Below are 7,004 nucleotides of genomic sequence, written 5' to 3'. Positions count from 1 at the left end.
TCGGGAGTCCGTTCCGGCACCCTGCCGGAGGGGGGATCCCTCACCGGTGGCCATCTTCATCATCCCGGCGCTATCCATGACGAGGAGGGAGTAGTTCACCCTCGGGGCTGAGGGTATGTACCAGTAGCTATGTGTTTGATATCTCTTTCTCGTGTTCTCTCTCGTGTTCCCTCTATGGCAGGATCTTGATGTATCCCGAGCTTTGCTATTGTAGTTGGATCTTATGATGTTTCTCCCCCCCCTACTCTCTTGTGATGAATTGAGTTTTCCCTTTGAAGTTATCTTGTCGGATTGAGTCTTTTATGAGAACACTTGATGTATGTCTTGCTGTGCTTATCTGTGGTGACAATGGGATATCATGTGCCACTTGATGTATGTTTTGGTGACCAACTTGCGGGTTCCTCCCATGAACCTATGCATAGGGGTTGGCACACGTTCTTGACTCTCCGATAGAAACTTTGGGGTACTCTTTGAAGTACTTTGTGTTGGTTGAATAGATGAATCTAAGATTGTGTGATGCATATCGTATAATCATGCCCACAGATACTTGAGGTGACAATGGAGTATCTAGGTGACATTAGGGTTTTGGTTGATTTGTGTCTTAAGGTGTTATTCTAGTACGTACTCTTGAATAGATTGATCCGAAAGAATAGCTTTGAGGTGGTTTCGTACCCTACCATAATCTCTTCGTTTGTTCTCCGCTATTAGTGGCTTTGGGATGACTCTTTGTTGCATGTTGAGGGATTGTTATATGATCTGTCTATGTTATTATTGTTGAGAGAATTTGCACTAGTGAAAGTATGAACCTTAGGCCTTGTTTCCTACTATTGCAATACCGTTTACGCTCACTTTTACCACTTGTTACCTCTCTGTTTTTATAATTTCAGATTACAAATACTCTTATCTACCATCCATATTGCACTTGTATCACCATCTCTTCGCCGAACTAGTGCACCTATACAATTTACCATTGTATTGGGTGTGTTGGGGACACAAGAGACTCTTTGTTATTTGGTTGCAGGTTGTTTGAGAGAGACCATCTTCATCCTACGTCTCCTACGGATTGATAAACCTTAGGTCATCCACTTGAGGGAAATTTGCTACTGTCCTACAAACCTGTGCACTTGCAGGCCCAACAACGTCTACAAGAAGAAGGTTGTGTAGTAGACATCAAGCTCTTTTCTGGCGCTGTTGTCGGGGAGGCTAGGTAAATGGTACTCACACCCCGTCAACTAAGCTCTTTTCTGGCGCCGTTGCCGGGGAGGTGAGTGCTTGAAGGTATATCTTTAGATCTTGCAGTCGAATCTTTTTGTTTCTTGTTTTATCACTAGTTTAGTCTATAAAAGAAAACTACAAAAAAATGGAATTGAGTTTATCTCATATGCTTCATCTTTTTAATATCTTTCGTGAGAATGATGGTAAGGAAAATTGTGCTCAAGTGCTAGAAGAAGAAATCTATAAAATGTTTGTCACTAAATCTTTGAATGATGAGCTTGCTTGCAATGTTGTTAGTATGAACTCTTTGAATATCCATAGTACTAATGATGATTGCACTAGTCATGATGAAAATATAACTTAAGAGCATGTCAACTTTTGTGGAGTGCATGTTTGCATGAACACACCGAATAGAGAAGATATATATTGCAAGAGGCACAAGTATTTAGAAACTAAAAGGTTGCAAGAAATTCTTGATGTTTGTGCTGAAAAATTCAATATTTTTCGTGCTCCTTGTGAACTTTGCAATGAACGTGGTCATTTAAATCTCCAATGCAAATTGTTTCATGACCAAATCGTATCCAAAAATTGTGATAATTTGATTACCCTTGAGCATCATAAACAGCTTATTCTTCTTTTGGGGTATGAAGAAATGAAACGAATAACTGAGGGTATTCCAAAGTTTAATCTTGATAGATTTCTTGATTTTGATCTAGAGAAGATTTATTTGTATTGTGCGGTGAATTGCATTGAAAATCCTTATATTGCCAATTACATAAATAAAAGAAAGCAAATAGAAGATGATGAGAATACTAATGAAAGGGAAGAGACTTCCCAATCTCCTCCTATTATTTTTTATGATGATTCAGGTAACGAGGAGGAGCTTTTTATTCAACCAATCCCATCAATAAAGAAGGTTGAATCCACACATAATGTGAAGAATAAAAGGAAGAAAAGGAGCATCAAATGTAAAAAGGTATCTCTCCCAAATGATGCTGCTCCTACTACTCACTATGATGACAATAATTGCTATACTATTGGTGCTATCCATACTATTGATGATGAGAGTGATCATGCTTATGAGGCCCAAGCTTGGGGAAGCTATGTTTGATGAGGATGAAATATTTGAGAATATATTTTCTGGAATTAATGTTTGTACCAAGCTTGGGGATGCTACATTTAATGAAGTTGATATTTTTAGCATCCCAAGTTTTGATATGCAATGTTGTTATGATGATAGCATGCCTCTTTATGATGATTATATTGATGAAAGTGGGTTTGAAAGACTGTCAACTTTAGGAAGTAGTGATCCCACTATTTTGGCGGATGTTGAATCTTATTGTGATGAATATGAAAGTGGATTTGGAAGAGTGTCAACTTTATTTAGTGATTCCACTATCTTGGGAGAGGTTTCAATCGATTATGATGAGAACGAAGTTGCTACTTATGATGACTATTGTGATGAAACTTATGCTATAAAAAGTAGTGATGATTATATTCATAAAACTTGTCATGATTTTGATTACCCTTTTTCTGAACATTAATCTTTTAATGTGGAAACAATTTTTAGTGTTCAAGTCTCTTATGATACTCCCACCATTCCGAATGAGAAGAATTTTGCTTATGTGGAGAGTAGTAAATTTTCCATGCTTGTAGATCATGAAAAGAATGCTTTAGGTTCTGGTTATAATGTTGAATTCTTTCATGATGCTACTGAAAATTATTATGAGGGATGAACATATGCTTGTAGGAATGGCAATAATATCAAGTTTGCTCTCTATGTGCTTAAAATCATGAAGTTGTGCTTGTTTTGCCTTCCTATGCTAGTTGATTATTGTTCCCACAAGTTGTTTTCTCACAAAATCCCTATGCATAGGAAGTGTGTTAGACTTAAATGTGCTAGTCATATTCTTCATGATGCTCTCTTTATGTTTCAATTCTTATCTTTTATGTGAGCATCATTGAAATCATCATGCCTAGCTAGAAAGGCATTAAAGAAAAGTGCTTGTTGGGAGACAACCCAATATTTACCCTTACTGTTTTTGTGTGTCCACATGATTATGCTACTGTAGTAATCATGTTTTATAGCTTTTGTTTCAATAAAGTGCCAAGTAGAGCCTTTGGGAAGACTTGGGTGAAGTCTATATGATCTTGCTGTAAAAAAATAGAAACTTTAGCGCTCACGAGATTTGCTACCATATTTTACTGAAGAGTGCTTTTAGGTTGGTTATTTTTACAGATGATTAATAGACAGATTCCTCAGGTCCACCAATTTAGTTCAGAATTTTTGGAGTTCCATAAGTATACGTTTGATACAGATTACTACAGACTGTTCTGTTTTTGACAGATTCTGTTTTCATTGCGTTGTTTGCTTATTTTGATGAATCTATGGCTAGTTTGTAAGGGTATGAACCATAGAGAAGTTGGAATACAGTAGGTTTAACATAAATATAAATAAATAATGAGTTAATTACAGTACCTTAAAGTGGTGATTTATTTTCTTACACTAACGGAGCTTACGAGTTTTGTTTTGAGTTTTGTGTGGTTGAAGTTTTCAAGTTTTGGGTAAAGATTCGATGGACTATGGAATAAGGAGTGGCAGGAGCCTAAGCTTGGGGAAGCCCAAGGCACCCCAAGGTAAAATTCAAGAACAACCAAGCAACTAAGCTTGGGGATGCTCCGGAAGGCATCCCCTCTTTCGTCTTCGTTCATCGGTAACTTTACTTGGAGCTATATTTTTATTCGCCACATGATATGTGTTTTGCCTGGAGCGTCAATTTATTTTGTTAGTATTTGCTTGATGTTATTTAGAATAATGTTTTGTATCTTTATTTTCAATAAAAATGTCAAGGATAGCCTTTACCATGCTTATTTTGCTAGTATACATGTTGCTGTTTGAAAACAGAAAGTTTACCGCGGTTGCAAAAATTCCCTAGAAAAGTCAGAGAGTGATATAATGTTGAATATTTTTGCATAATGAGTTCTGATAAATCTTTTACAGCGTAGTATTTTTCTAATAATTTTTGGAGTTAGGGAAGTATTGATACCCTTGAATTCTTTACAGACTGTACTGTTTTGGCAGATTGCTGTTATGTTTGCATTGTTTGCATATGTTTGCTTATTTAATGATTCTATTTTAGGATAGGAGTATTAAATATGCAGATACATTTAGTATTCAATGTTGAATAATAATCTTAGTGATTTGTTATAGTTGAAGATGATAAGGTTTTGCATTGGTTTATACTAACTTATCTCACGAGTTCTTGTTGAGTTTGGTGTGGATGAAGCTTTTGATAAAAAGAGAAACCATCATATGAGAGGAATTAAGCAGACACAAAAGTTCAAGCTTGGGGATGCCCAAGGCACCCCAAGATAATATTTCAAGAAGTCTCAAGCATCCAAGCTTGGGGATGCCCCGGTAGGCATCCCACCTTTCTTCTTCAACAATTATCAGTTAGTGTCGGTTGAACCTACGTTTTTGCTTCTTCACATGAGTTGTGCTATCCTTGCAATGTCATTTTATTTTGCTTTGCTTGCTGTATGAATAAAATACCAAGATCTGAAATTCTTAAACGAGAGAGAGTCTTCACATAGTTGCATAATTATTTAGCTACTCATTGATCTTCACTTATATCTTTTTGGAGTAGTTTTTCATTTACTCGTGTGCTTCACTTATATCCTATGAGTAAATGGTTGAACGAGTTGAATGTCATAAATCTGAAATTATATATGTTTCATTTGCTTATCCCATGGGGAGTAATGACTTCACATCTAAGAAGTAGAGGTTGTAAATTTATTGACGGTTAGCAAGCATTATATTGGTCATTTGAACAATTCATGAAATAATATTGAAGGAAGAGATATTTCACATATAAATATATTATCATAGACATCTTTTATAATTGTGAGCACTCATTAAGTATGACATGCTAAAGAGTTGATGTTGGACAAGGAAGACAACGTAATGGGTTATGTTTTCTCGCATCTCAGTTAAAGTATAATTTCATGGATCAATCAAACATGATGAGAATGCCTTTCTCCCCTTGCAAGCCTAAGTATCTGTACTAAGCGGGAATAATACTTGTGCTTCCAAATATCCTTAAACCCAGTTTTTGCCATGAGAGTCCACCATACCTACCTATGGATTGAGTAAGATCCTTCAAGTAAGTTGTCATCGGTGCAAGCAATAAAAATTGCTCTCTAAATATGCATGACTTATTAGTGCGGAGAAAATAAGCTTTATACGATCTTGTTATGGAAGCAATAAAAGCGACGGACTGCATAATAAAGGTCCATATACACGGGGCAATATAAAGTGACGTTCTTTCGCATTAAGATTTTGTGTATCCAACCCTAAAAGAGCATGACAACCTCTGCTTCCCTTTGCGAAGGGCCTATCTTTTACTTTATGTCATTTACTTTATGCAAGAGTCAAGGTGATCTTCACCTTTCCCTTTTTCATTTTTATCCTTTGGCAAGCACTTTGTGTTGGGGTGATCTTGATATATATATATATATCCAATTGGATGTACGTTAGCATGAACTATTATTGTTGACATCACCCAAAGGTGAATACGTTTGGAGGCAACATTATAAGCCCCTATCTTTCTCTGTGTCTGATTAAAACTTCATAACCACAAGTATTGCGTGAGTGTTAGCAATTGTAGAAGACTATATGATAGTTGAGTGTGTGAAGTTTGCTAAATCAAAGCTCTGACATAGACCCTTACTGAAAATAAGATGAATTGGAATTGTTTGATGACTAAGAATGAAGTTTGCTAGTTTTCAAGAAAGTTTATGGTCTATGCTTTAACATGTGAATTGCTTGTTATTAGTTCGGGAAAAGTTTTATGAGATGAACTACTGTTATGACATATAATGATGCTAGTAAAGGTGATTGAAATTATCATTGATCAAACTTGTGCACCTCTAGCATTCACACTTCATAAATTCTTTCTTTATCATTTACCTACTCGAGGACGAGCAGGAATTAAGCTTGGGGATGCTGATATGTTTCCAACGTATCTATAATTTATGAAGCATTCATGCTATTTTATTATCTGTTTTGAATGATTATGGGATTTATTATACACTTTTATATTACTTTTGGGACTAACCTACTAACCGGAGGCCCAGCCCATATTGCTGTTTTATTGCCTGTTTCAGTATTTCAAAGAAAAGGAATATCAAACGGAGTCCAAACGGAATGAAACCTTAGGCAACGTGATTTTTTGGAAGAATATCACCCAGGAGACTTGGAGTTCATGTCAGAAGACCCTCGAGGAGTCCAGGAGATAGGAGGGCGCCCCCACCCCTACTGGGCGCGCCCCCCTATCTCGTGGGCCCCTCGAGCACCTCCCGACCGACTTCTTTCGCCTATATAAGCCTACGTACCCTAAAAACATCGAATATCAAGATAGATCGGGAGTTCCGTCGCCGCAAGCCTCTGTAGCCACCAAAAACCTCTCGGGAGTCTGTTCCGGCACCCTGCCAGAGGGGGGGATCCCTCACCGGTGGCCATCTTCATCATTCCGGCGCTATCCATGACGAGGAGGGAGTACACTAGTAGAAAACCCCTATAAGTCCCGGTTGGTGAGGCCTTTTGTCCCGGTTCTTGAACTGGGACTAAAGGGTCGTTACTAATGCCCTAGACCTTTATTCCCGGTTCTAACAAGAACGGGGACAGATGGTCCTCCACGTGGCCGGTGCGCCAAGCCCAGGCAGGAGGGCCTTTGGTCCCGGTTGGTGGCACCAACCGGGACCAAAAGTCCACGCGTCAGCATTTCAAT

This window comes from Triticum aestivum, chromosome 1B (genome assembly GCF_018294505.1).
Source record: "Triticum aestivum cultivar Chinese Spring chromosome 1B, IWGSC CS RefSeq v2.1, whole genome shotgun sequence".
NCBI lineage: Eukaryota > Viridiplantae > Streptophyta > Magnoliopsida > Poales > Poaceae > Triticum > Triticum aestivum.
This window is presented reverse-complemented; position numbering follows the sequence as displayed.